This window comes from Oryctolagus cuniculus, chromosome 6 (assembly GCF_964237555.1).
Source record: "Oryctolagus cuniculus chromosome 6, mOryCun1.1, whole genome shotgun sequence".
NCBI lineage: Eukaryota > Metazoa > Chordata > Mammalia > Lagomorpha > Leporidae > Oryctolagus > Oryctolagus cuniculus.
Window position 1 is genome coordinate 81,646,428 of NC_091437.1, and position 12,835 is coordinate 81,659,262.

The 12,835-nt window shown below is 42.9% G+C and overlaps 1 long non-coding RNA gene and 1 pseudogene across 10 annotated transcripts in view; one reads left to right on the forward strand and one right to left on the reverse strand.

Annotated features, from left to right (window-relative positions):
• LOC103348026 (uncharacterized) overlaps nt 1-12,835 on the forward strand; it is a 112,116-nt gene that overhangs the window by 75,123 nt on the left and 24,158 nt on the right. For 2 of the 10 annotated variants that reach the window (XR_011390002.1, XR_011390003.1), the window contains exon 5: nt 4,661-4,800. The exons of 3 other annotated variants lie outside the window; for them this stretch is intronic. This is a non-coding gene — a long non-coding RNA (uncharacterized lncRNA). Of the gene's footprint in view, nt 1-4,660; nt 4,801-5,202; nt 7,241-10,858; nt 11,029-12,835 lie in introns of those variants that run through there. 5 more of the 10 variants (XR_011390005.1, XR_011390006.1, XR_011390001.1 and 2 more) reach the window with 4 other exon arrangements.
• On the reverse strand, nt 34-2,228 carry LOC103348061 (COP9 signalosome complex subunit 7b pseudogene; annotated as a pseudogene).

Genomic DNA, 12,835 nt, shown 5'->3' on the forward strand with positions numbered 1-12,835 from the left:
GCCTTCCACCTTAAGAAAGGCATCAGCAGGCTTTGAATGTGGACGCTTTGATCTTGAATTCTCACCCTGAACTTTTGGAAATAAATTCCCTAAGGTATTTGGTTACAGCAAAAACAAACAAAAAACTGTCTGTGGAGCTTTGAATTTAATTTGTAATCAACCAGTCATATTTAAAATGGTTAATGTCACATTTGGCTTGTGGCTACCATATTGGACTACAGAGATTGGAACATCTCCCTTTTTGCAGAGAGTTCTACTGGATGGCACTGTTTCAGGGCCCTTTAAAGCTAAGGAAGACCTACCTAGCGGGGATTGGGTACAGTGTTGGGGAAGACTTCAATGGCTTTGATAAAAGGTTGCTTCTTCTTCTTCTTCTTCTTTTTTTTTTTTTTTTGAAAAAGCATGTTGAAATGTATTAGAATAAGAACCTATAAAAATTAAAATATAACCTGAAACTGTTCAAGTTCAGAAAGTCTAGTTAAGTCCTTTTCTCTTGCTGAGAGAATGCCATCATCAGGGACTCGGGTCACTGTCCAGGGAGGGGTGGAAAGGAAGAGACAGAAGCAGCCACAGTCCTTCCCTAGACATAAGTCCTTGGCCTCACCAACCCCACAGCCGGGGGGCATGAAAGAGCCTGGAATGCATGTGGTGGCAGACAGCCTCTGTGAGCAGTGGAGGAGCCGGAGGCAGCAGGAGGAGCAGTCAGTAGAGGACACCAGACTGTAAGAAACCCCTTCTGTCCACAGCCCCCGCAGTCCCTCCATCTATGCTCAGATCCCCATGCTTAGGCAGTCCAGCACTCCTAGCTAGTGGAGACCAGAGCTGGGTTAGTAAGGCTGAAAATCTGCAGGCTTAGTAAATACAGCCCAGTGTCACATCCCTCCATGGCCTGAACTAGCGCAGCCAACAGGGAAAGGCAGGAGAGGGAAAAGAAGGGCATGGATATCTAGCTAGAGATCGCCTGTACCATTGTGGGAACCATGGGTACATGGGCTGCAGAAAGAGTACCTTCCTCACTCAGAGGGGGGCCTACTCCACAGCCATCCCTATGGGCCAGTTACAGCTGACTCAGGCTTGTAATCAGCCTGACAAAATGGCAGGAGCAAAAGGAAAACTGGGAGGGAGCCAAGCCCTCACACAGAGAACCTCCTAGAGGGAAGCCAGTCAGTGTCCACCTATTAACAAGAATGGCATCCATGGAGCCCCTGAGTCTGAAGGGAGAACCTGGGAGGGAGGGAGTGGGGCAGGGGAAGGAGTCATGGCTTTTCTGTAATAGTACCAACAGGGTGGGGAGGCGCTGGTGAGGAAATGGGCAGGTCTAGATCTCTCTGCAGGTAGAGAGGGGGAAGAAATAGGTCCTTCGTGTCTCCTCCCCGCCTGACCAGGCCTGGGGAGTACCAGCTGCCCCATCCAGCCCTAGTGGTGGCTGAAGATGAGACTTTCACTTTGGACATCTTGGTGGGCTGCTTCTGCTCAGCATGAGGGAAACACTCCCTCTTGGCCAGCTGCTGCTCCATTTCCAGGGCCGAGAAGGACGTGGTGGCTTTGAGCGTCTTCTTGATGTTGGTAACCTCTTCTTCCACCTGCTGCTGAGCCCGGTTGTGGTTCTCTTTGTACTGGCTGGCTCTCAGGACCTGATGCTCAATGCCAAGCAGAACCGCTTCACAGCCATCACACTATTCATGCAAGGTCTTAACAGTGTTATTGCTAACCTTCTTTCGGATGTCATGGCCAATGCAGAAGTCCACTTGTGGCAGTTGGTTTTACTGGTCCAGCTTGCCCTGGGTGATGTCAGTGTAGACAGCCTCAATGATGAGGTCTTCCAGTTCCTGGAGATTCTGCATCCCCAGGTCTTTCAGCAGCACAGTGTAGGGAATGCACTTTATTCTCAATGTCAGGCTCATGATGGTCAGATATTTCAGCTTGTTCTGCTGGGCTGTGCTCAGTTCTGGCAGGCTCTCCTTGTTGGCTATGTAATCTCCTTGTTTGCCTATGGAACAAACAGGTTTAGCCAAAAGGTTGCTTCTGAAAAGCAGTTTTAGGCTCCCTGAGCCTTCTCTCCTGGGATTTTTCTCAGGTTTTGACTCTGTTCTGTTCCTTCACACTAGTCTACGTAGACCACTTCCTGTTTGTGACTTTGCTGCCTTGGTCTGGACAAGTTTTTTAATTAAAAATAATCTTTTTACTTTTATGAAAACAATTATGTGTCCAATATACATTAGCAAAAATAAAGTGAAATGACCATATTATTAGTAACACACAAAGCTTGCCAGTGTTGACACTTCCTTCTTCTTTTTTAAGAAATCTTTTATTTAATAAATATAAATGAAAATTTTAATAAAAATTTAATAAATACAAATTTTGAAAGTACAACTTTTTGATTATAGCAGTTTTTCCCCCATCACCACCCTCTCACCCACAAATAATCCCAGCTCCTACTCCCTCTCCCATCCCATTCTTCATTAAGATTCATTTTCAATTATCTTTATATACAGAAGATCAACTTAGTATATAATAACTAAAGATTTCAGCAAATTGCACCCACACAGACACACAAAGTACTGTTTGAAGACTATTTTTTTTTTTGACAGGCAGAGTGGACAGTGAGAGAGAGAGACAGAGAGAAAGGTCTTCCTTTGCCATTGGTTCACCCTCCAATGGCCACTGCGGCCGGCGCACTGCAGCCGACGAATCGCGCTGATCCGATGGCAGGAGCCAGGTGATTTTCCTGGTCTCCCATGGGGTGCAGGGCCCAAGCACTTGGGCCATCCTCCACTGCACTCCCTGGCCACAGCAGAGAGCTGGCCTGGAAGAGGGGCAACCGGGACAGAATCCAGTGCCCCGACCGGGACTAGAACCCGGTGTGCCGGCACCGCAAGGCAGAGGATTAGCCTAGTGAGCTGCGGTGCCGGCCTGAAGACTAGTTTTACCATTAATTCTCATAGTCTAACACAGTAAGGACAGAGATCCTACATGGAGAGTCAGTGCACAGTGACTCCTGTTGTTGATTTAACAACTGACACTATTATTTATGACATCAGTAATCACCTGAGGCTCTTGTCATGAGCTGCCAAGGGTATGGAAGCCTCTTGAGTTCACAAACTCTGACCTTATTTAGACAAGGCCATAATCAAAGTGGAAGTTCTCTCCTCCCTTCAGAGAAAGGTACCTTCTTTGATGGTCCATTCTTTCCACTGGGAACTCAGTCACAGAGATCTTTCATTTAGGTCATTTTTTGCCACAGTGTCTTGGCTTTCCATGCCTGTGAAACTCTCATGGGCATTTTAGCCAGATCAGAATTCCTTAAGGGCTGATTCTGAGGCCAGAGTGCTGTTTAGGGCATTTGTCATTCTATAAGTCTACTGGGTATCCCGCTTCCCATGTTGGATCATTCTCTTCTTTTTTTTTTTTTTTTTTTTTGTTGTTGTTGTTGTTGACAGGCAGAGTGGACAGTGAGAGAGAGAGAGTGAGAGACAGAGAGAAAAGTCTTCCTTTTCAGTTGGTTCACCCCCCAATGGCCACTGCGGCCAGCCCATCGCGCTGATCCGAAGCCAGGAGCCAGGTGCTTCTCCTGGTCTTCCATGCGGATGCAGGGCCTAAGGACTTGGGCCATCCTCCACTGCACTCCCGGGCCACAGCAGCAGAGAGCTGGACTGGAAGAGGAGCAACTGGGACAGAATCCAGTGCCCTGACTGGGACTAGAACCTGGGGTGCCGGCGCTGCAGGCAGAGGATTAGCCTATTAAGCCACGGCACCGGCCAATTTCTCTCCTTTTTAATTCTATCAGTTATTATTAGTAGACACTGGTCTTATTTAGACACTTCCTTCTGTTACTTCCATGCATTGTAAAAGAAACATACTGAAGTATATTTCACATATTCTGAAGTTTCATAACTTGATTTTAATAATCTTCATCTTTTCATGTCAAAATTTTATCTCTTGCTGAATACCCAGTCCATTTTCTCTAATTGACCCTGAGATATCCCTCTGAACATTTTAGCCAGATCAAGACCTAATCCAGTATCATACAGAGTATCTGTTGCTTTGTGCTTGAGTCCCTTTCAATTCAGAACATCCCTGTATTGGTAGAGAATAATTAATGCTACACATTTTAGCCAACAAATCCTGGCATTTCACTTGCTTAACTCCACAAAAGTTAGAAAAAGTAGTCTCTTTTGGCTTAACCCATCTTACATTAGACCATCTATATCATGTTCTCCAATAGAGCAAAGGGGAGGAGACATTGGCTCTTAATTAACTTGACCCCAAACTGACACACACATAATTCTTTGGCCAGAACTGGCTGTGTGGCCTCCACTTAATTGCAGGTAAAGTAGGAGAAATGTGTACTGCACATGTCTCTGCTATAACCACTTTGCCCCCTCAACCCTGATCCCTTTAAGTCCCTGACCTTGCAGTATTTTTTAAAAATGGTTTATTTTATTTATTTGAAAGGCAGAGTTAGAGAGAGAGAGAGAGAGAGAGAGAGAGAGAGAGAGAGAGAGAGAGAGAAAGGTCTTCCATCTACTGGTTCACTCCCCAAATGGCCACAACGACCAAGGTTGAGCTAGGCTGAAGCCAGGAGTCTGGAACTCCATCTGGGTCTCCCACACGGATGGCAGGGGCCCAAGTACTTGTGTCTCTGCTGCTGTTTTCCCAGGGAGATGGATGGAAGTGGAGCAGGTGGGACTTGAACCAGCACTTGTATGGTATGCTGGTATTGCAGGCAGCAGCTTAACCTGCTACAATATAATACCGCCTCTGACCCTGCAATATTGAAGATGCTTGAACCATTGTCCGGTGAGTTTCCATATCTTTGAATTTTTATGACTGATGCTTTGAGATGTAAGTTGTTCTCTCTCCTATGAGCTGAAGGTTAGATATAGAAGCTTAAGGATGCATGTTAAGCATTTTTTATCTACACATATGATAGGTGCTGTGCAGTTGGCAACACATCAGGAAACTTAAATGCCTGGTTAACTTGTATTGTGATACTATTTTGTTTACTGGACTAGAGTAATGGACATCTGACTTCTCAATTAGATGGTGATAGCTTCCCATTTATGAGTTGTAAACATATATCAGTATTAAATACATATACTTAACACTGACAACCCTTGTATGTCAATAATTTTATCAGATGTTATTTAATGATTGTTTTCTTATTCAGTCATTCCTTTTATATATTTTTTTTTTTGACAGGCAGAGTGGACAGTGAGAGAGAGACAGAGAGAAAGGTCTTCCTTTGCTGTTGGTTCACCCTCCAATGGCCGCCGCGGCTGGCGCGCTGCGGCCAGTGCACCGTGCTGATCCGAAGGCAGGAGCCAGGTGCTTCTCCTGGTCTCCCATGGGGTGCAGGGCCCAAGCACTTGGGCCATCCTCCACTGCACTCCCTGGCCACAGCAGAGAGCTGGCCTGGAAGAGGAGCAACCAGGACAGAATCCGGCGCCCCGATCGGGACTAGGTGCAAGGCGGAGGATTAGCCTGTTGAGCCGCGGCGCCAGCCCCTTCTATCTTGTTAGCTGGCTTTCTTCTATAAGGGTCTATTTTCATTGGGTTTCCATGAAATACAGTTATCTACTGAAAATGCTGAGTTATTTCCCTTTAGCTGCTGATTTTCTAGGTAAAGAGTTGGTTAAATGGGTGCTTCAAATAATTGCTATTTTTGGGTTCTCTTTATAAAAAATGCAGTTTATGGAGATAATGGCAAATTCACATATAGTTGTAACTAATAATGTAGAGGCACCTGTGTACCTTTCATCCATATGTTTTATATTGATAATATTTTGCAAAACTCTAGTACATTAAAATAGTTGAGAAATCAAATCAATAAAATGTGCTTCATTTTATTAAACATTCCAATTTTATTTCTACTCACGTGTGTGTGTTCACATGTATATTTAATTTTTTACAGTTCATCACATGTCTAACTTTGTGTATCTACCACCTCAGTCAAGATACTGAGCAACTTCATCACTACAAGGATCCTGTAAATTGCTTTCTTGTAACCACATCTACCACACTCCCACTCCCATCACCCTCTTTCATTCCCTAACCATTGACTGTCACTAATCTATTCTGCATTTCTAGAATACTCTTGTCATTTCAAAAAAGCTAAAATGTGCATGGAACCATAGGGACAGGCATTTGGCGTGGAGTTATACGCCTCTTGAGACACCTGCAACCCATGTTGGAGAGTCTGGGTTTGAATGCCACTGCTGCTCCCCATTCTAGCTTCCTGCTAATAAGCACTCCGGGAGGCAACAGACGATGGCTCAAGTGCTTGGGTTCCTGTCATCCACATGGAAGATTTGGATTGAGTTCTGACTCCTGGTCAATCCCAGCTATTGTAGGCATTTGGGGAATGAATTAGTGGATGGAAGATATCTGCCTTTCTGTCAGTCTCTCTCTGTGTCCACCTTTCAAATAAAAACATAAATAAATGAAATCATATAGTATGGTATAACTCCGTAGCAATTCATCAAATATGTTGCATGAGCCACTTGTTCAATTTCTGTTTTTTTAAATTATCAGAAAGTCATGACTTCATTGGTTAAATGCATTTAAATCTGCTAAAATCATTGTTATTATTATTATTATTATTTGATGCTGAAATTATCACAACTTTGACATGTGGGGATCACCTTCTAATTTATGCCTGAGACTTTTTTATATGCCTGCATCATTTCTTTTTAAAAAATCAACTTTTAATTTCAGGATAGTTTTAAATTTACAAAAACAAAAAAAGTAGTGCAAAGAGTCCTCAGGGCAGGTACTGTGGCATAGTAAGCCAAGCATCCACCTGTGGTACTGGAGTCCCTTATGGGCACAGGCTCATGTCCCAGAGGCTCCAATTCGATCCACATCTCTGCTTCGGGCCTGGGAAAGCAGTGGAAGATGGTCCAATGCTTGAGCCCCTGTGGCTTCATGGGAGACCCAGAAGAAGCTCCTGGCTACTGGCTTCAGCTCTGGCTGTCGTTGACATTTGGGAAGTGAACCAGCAGATGGAAGACCATTCTCTCTGTCTCTCCATCTCTCTGTCTGTAACTCTACCTCTCAAATAAATAAATAAAATCTTTAAAACAATTAAAACAAAATAGAGTTCTATATGCCCTGCACCCAGCTTCTCTTACTGTTAACATCTTATATTGGTGTTATAGATTTGTCATAGTTAATGAACCACATCAGCTTCCCCTATTTCTTTATGCAAACTCCCTTGATCCTTCCTAATTCCCCCAGCCTCCTGCATCATTTAAAAATGAAAATTATTAAAGTATACTATTACTACCAAAAATGCACAAGTCATAAATGCATAGTTCAGTGAAATTTCAAAAGCTCACAAAACTAAGATCAAGGTAACTGAAATTATCAGCACCCCAAACACTTTTTGTTGTGTCCCCTCTGAGTCATGGTTCCCCATACTTCACTGGCCTGACACTATAGATTTGCTTTGGCTGTTTTTGAACTTAATGTAAAAGGAGTCATGCAGCACATCTCTCTCTCTCTCTCTCTCTCTCTCTCTCTCTCTGTATGTGTGTGTATGTGTCTGTGTGTGTCCAGCTTCTTTTGCTCAACAGTATGTTCATGAGATATGTTCATGTCCATCTGAGAAGACTTAAGTTCTTCCAGATTTGGACAATAACTGCTTTTAGAATCTGTAAAGTAGTTACAAGAGAACAGTTGCCCAAGATTCAGAAGTTTTTTAAAAAATGGAGCATGAATATTATGTGGCCAATGTCTTTAAGTTGGTTATCAGACTAAAACCATTCCTCACTGCTCTAACATGCTGAAGAAATCATCTGAGAGGGAGGGAAATGGATGCTCAATTGTCACGTCAAAGGAAGCAGCATTATTCTAGCAACATCCATTCTTGTTTAAGCCTTCCACTGTTAGAGATTTGAGGTTACATGATATACCTTATGCTCATAACTTATATGGATGGAGAATTGGTATTGAATTTATAGCATTAGCAGAACAGATGTTGTGATGTCTTTTTTGCATGCCAATAAAGGAATGACCTGTTCTTGTTCTACAGAGAATGGAAATTGGAAGTCAAACACCCTTTGTATTCCAAAATAGGGTCTCAAACATTTTGTAATTTTCATTTAAATTGTTAGGAAGCTTGGAGCTATTAGTGAATCTATCTTCCAATACACTGTTTAATATAGCACTGAATGAATGATACAAGTTGTCAGTGGATGAGCTAGTAATGGATTACTAGCTCTGCTAGTAATTGATTTACTTTACTTTTCTTCAATAAAGTTGCATAAACCAATGGAAAAAAATGTTGGGAGCCAAACCAAGCTTAGAAGGGTGCATGGAAAAGATTCTCATCCACCCATATGATAAGTTATTCATTGGGAAGTAGGAAGGCCTGGTGTGAACTAGTCTTTGTTTGTTTTTTAAATTATATTTACTTGAAAGGCAGAGAGGCAGAAAGAGAGAGAGACAGATCTTCTATCTATTGATTTACTCTTGGAATGCCCATAATAGTCATGATTAGGCCATGCCAGAGCCAGGAGCCTGCAAATCAATCCAGGTCTCCCACATGGTGGCAGGGACCCAACTACTTGAGCAATCAGCAAAATACTGTTAATACATATTTTATGAAGAAATGTGAACAAAATGCTTTAATATTCAATGCTTTAAACTAAACTGTACTGAGTAATGCTAGTTTCACAATTCTACCCAAAGGTAAGAAAGTTCAATGTTTCTACAGAAATTTTAATGGTCACTGCATAACAGTAATTTTTCCTGTTGATTATTAAGATAGTTTTGTATGCTTGTAGGTTGCATTGACTCTTTTATGGCCACTTTAAAAAATTTCTTTAAAAGACAGAGTGACAGGGCTGGCACTGTGGCGCAGTGGTGCAGTGGCACAGTGGGTTAACATCCTGGCCTGAGGCGCTAGCATCCCATATGGGCACTAGCTCTAGGCCCAGCTGCTCCTCTTCCAATCCAGTTGTATGCTATGGCCTGGGAAAGCAGTAGAAGATGGCTCAAATTCTTGGGCCCCTGCACTCATGTGGGAGACCTGGAAGAAGCTCCTGGCTCCTGGCTTTGGATTGGTGCAGCTCCAGCTGTTGTGGCCATCTGGGGAGTCAACCAGCGGATGGAAGACCTCTCTCTTTGTCTCTACCTCTCTGTAACTCTTCCAGATAAATAAAGTAAATATTTTTTTTTAAAAAAGGCAGAGTGACAAAAAGAGAAGGTGGGGGGAAAAGGGATGGAGGGAGGGAGAGAGAGAGAGAGATCTGTCTGTTGGTTCACTACCCAAATGGCTGCAATGGCCAGACCTGGGCCAAGCTGAAGCCAAGAGCTTGTAATTCCATTCAGATCTCCCACTTGTGTGGAAGGGGCCCAACTGCTTGGGCCATCATCTACTGTCTTCCCAGATGCATTAGCAGAGAGCTGTATGGAAAGCAGAGCAGCTGAGACTTGATCCGGCACTCCAATATGGGTGGGTGCACAGGAGCGCTCACATGGTGAGATAAGAAACAGACAAAACCTAGGCTGAACTTGAACTCAAACAGTAGTCAACCCTCTTACAAGAACCACCCTCCCGTGAGCATGCCCCCTAATGACCTAATGGCCTCTCACTGGCCCCACCTCCTAGCTGGGAGAGTTAGATTAAGCCTTCACGTTTAATCCATCAACAATTAACATTAACATTAAGAAATTAGAGTTTAAATATTTGTGAGTTTTGGGACAAGTTCTACTCAGCCCATAACACTCCCTAATCTCCAATTCGTGTAGACATAGAGTGAAATGTGGATTCCATTTTACCTTTTTGAGTTACCAGGTACACTAACATCACTTCTTTAAAAGATCCATCTTTATCATATATTCCTTTATTGTGTACTACATTCTCACGTATATTTGTGTGTGTTCCTAGGTTTCACTTACATTTCTTGGTTCACCCATATAATTTGGTCCATACTGTTTCAAGTATTGAGGTTTTATATTTCTGTTTTATTATCTGATAGGGCCATTCCTTAACATTTGCTGTTCTTTTTCATGTTTTCTTACCCATTTATCAGCTTGCTCTGTTTCAGGAAGAAATACTGTTGGCATTTTTATTGAGATCAAAAATATAAATTGGCATTGGAGGGATTGACATCTTTATGGTGTTAGAACTTCTTATCTAGATAGCTGGGATTTCTTTTGTTATATTACAAGTCCAGTTTTATGTCTCTAGGCAATATTTGTAAGTTTTCTAAATCAGATTTCTCACTTTCTGCCACTGTAAGAAGCTAGGCGATGCTGTGGGAAATAGTAAAGCCACAGATCTCAGTCACAAAATAAATCAGGCTGTGTCTCTCATGCAGAGGCTGATGCAGATTAGGCGACTTTGCAGTTTGCCTGCCAGCCTAAATGCTTCCTTTTTGTGGCACTACCATGAAAAACGTCACGTCTCAGCTCTGAGGGGATAGAGACAGAATAAGGGTGACTCAACTCTACTCAGATTTTGTCCAATGCAATTAGACATATGGCCTTGCCTACCCCAAGGAGGGCTGAAAATTAGAGTTTTCTTCTTTGCCCCAGAATGAGGTGAGTACCAGGTATAGGTGATCAATTTGTTCCTTTAGTTATATCTTCCAATGAGTAGTTTATGTATGTATTATTGTATCAGTTTTTGTATGTTAATGCTCTATCCTGCCATCTTACTAAATTTTGTACTCTAGTTTGTCAATTGATAGTGCTGGGTTTTACAGATATACAATGATATTATCCATAGATAGACATATTGTACTTCTTCCTTTTAAATTCCTTCCAAAAATTATTTATTTATTTTTTATTGGAGAGACAGATAAAGGAGAGAAAAAGAGAGGGCTCCTATCTACTGTTTCACTTCCAGATGACCAAAATAGCTGGACTGCATTGAGCCACAGCCAGGATCAGAGAACTCCATCCAACTCTCCCATGTGGGTGGCAATATCTCGGGTACATGATCCATCGCTGCTGCTTCCCGGGGTCTGCTTTAGCAGGAAGATGGGGTCAGAAGCTGAAGCCAAGTGTGGAACCCAGGTGCTCTGAATGGAATGTCAGCATCGCTACTGTTTGTCTCCACCTCCAGACCAAACTCTTGCTCACTTCCTTTTCAGTTCTTATACCTGTTGAGTACCCCTAGAACAGTGCTAATTGTGCTAGAGATACTGGGCATTCTTGCTTATTGCTTTCTTTCTTCCTTCTGTGTTTTCCCATCTAATTGGATGTTTTACCAATAGTCACCACTCATGGGTGAATGTTCTCCTCTCCTCCCAAGCAGGAGTCCCTTACAGTAATTCTTCCCGCCCTCAGGATAGATATTTCTATCCAGGATCTGTTGTTAATGCAATGAACTTGGAGGCCCTTAGGTTGAGATGGCTACATCTCCTTGAATTCCTTTACAAGCCATCTGGAATCCAGATCAGAATAAATGGCCATAACCCATGAAAACCAAACTTAAGCTTACCCAACCAATCAGAAACTGCCAACTAACCTCTAAATAGGGACATTCTACCTTGTCTATGAAATATTCTCTTTGTCTTGCTTCCCTTAACACCTTATGAGAGTTTTCCCCTTGTATCCCCTCAGTGGAGCCCTTAATCACTTGCAGTTTGATGCTGCCCTTTTAATGAATTACTCCTTAAAAATTTGATGCAGCTAAGTATATCTACTGAACCCTGGCATGGCCTAGAATTCTTGTCAACCCTTTCTAGAGATATATCACACTTGGAAACTGGGGTGACATCTGTGCCATCCCATATGTGAATGAAACTCTGTTTCTTGCTGTCCTTTCTAATAACACTGGTGACTCAAGTCCCTGTTGATCCAGCTGCATCAGCACAAGATGGGACCAGGATTACTTATCAGGTTATTGCAAGTTCCAGGTGCCAGGAAATGAAATTCCTGCCTTGTTTGTAATTGTAACCCTCAGCATATATTATGTGCTCAATAAATATTTGCTGATTGCATTAAATAACAGTCACTGTGAAGAGAAACCTGGTGGCCTGGAGACAGTTGCTATGGTATTTGGAGTGTGATCTGGGTGTCCATCAGATAATGTGGAACCAAGAAGCTTTCTACAAACACTGAAGTGGGTTTTTGATGCTGAGTTGACCTCGGTTAGTAGTCACAGGCAGTAATCTCAGTGGCTGCATATTTCTTACCAAGTGCCTGAGACCAAGACAGGGAGGTGAAAGGGGAGGCCTAATTTAGTGATTCTCAAAGTATGATTGCAGAACCAGTAGCATCAGCATCTCCTGGGAACTTGTTGGAAATATAAATGTGGGGCCCTACCCCAGAACTATGAGATCAGAAACCTTGGGGTAAGGTTTAGCATTTTGTATTTGGAGAAGGCCTCTAGGTGCTTCAGATGGAGTCTCAGGTGTGAGATGCATGTGGCCGCAATCCAAAGAGGACTGAGGGGGTGAGCCAGGTGTGGAAAGAAAAAGGCATCTGGCCAGCATCAGAGTACAAACATACAAGGGGAAGGTCTGAGGTCTCCAGAGTAAAGTGCAAAGGAGGGATCCCAACCCGGAGAGGACTGGAAAGAGTAAGGTTTACCTGTACCTGGGTGAGAATTTGGTACACTGTAACAATGGACATTAGGTGGAAGGACAGGACATAAACCAGGACTTGATTCTGGGCTGTGATGGAGCCTTGTCTCCAAAAAACATCGTGACCCAATTCTTGGAACTGAACTATAATATCAGGGTGGGTTAGTTGTACATGTGACCTAGTGTTTCACCTGAACCAGGTAGCATGGGTTTGAGGCTGGGGTCATGGGCAGAATTCTAAGGGTTCTTTTTGATGTACACACAAAATTTCCAAGTTATTCAATCAAGCATAA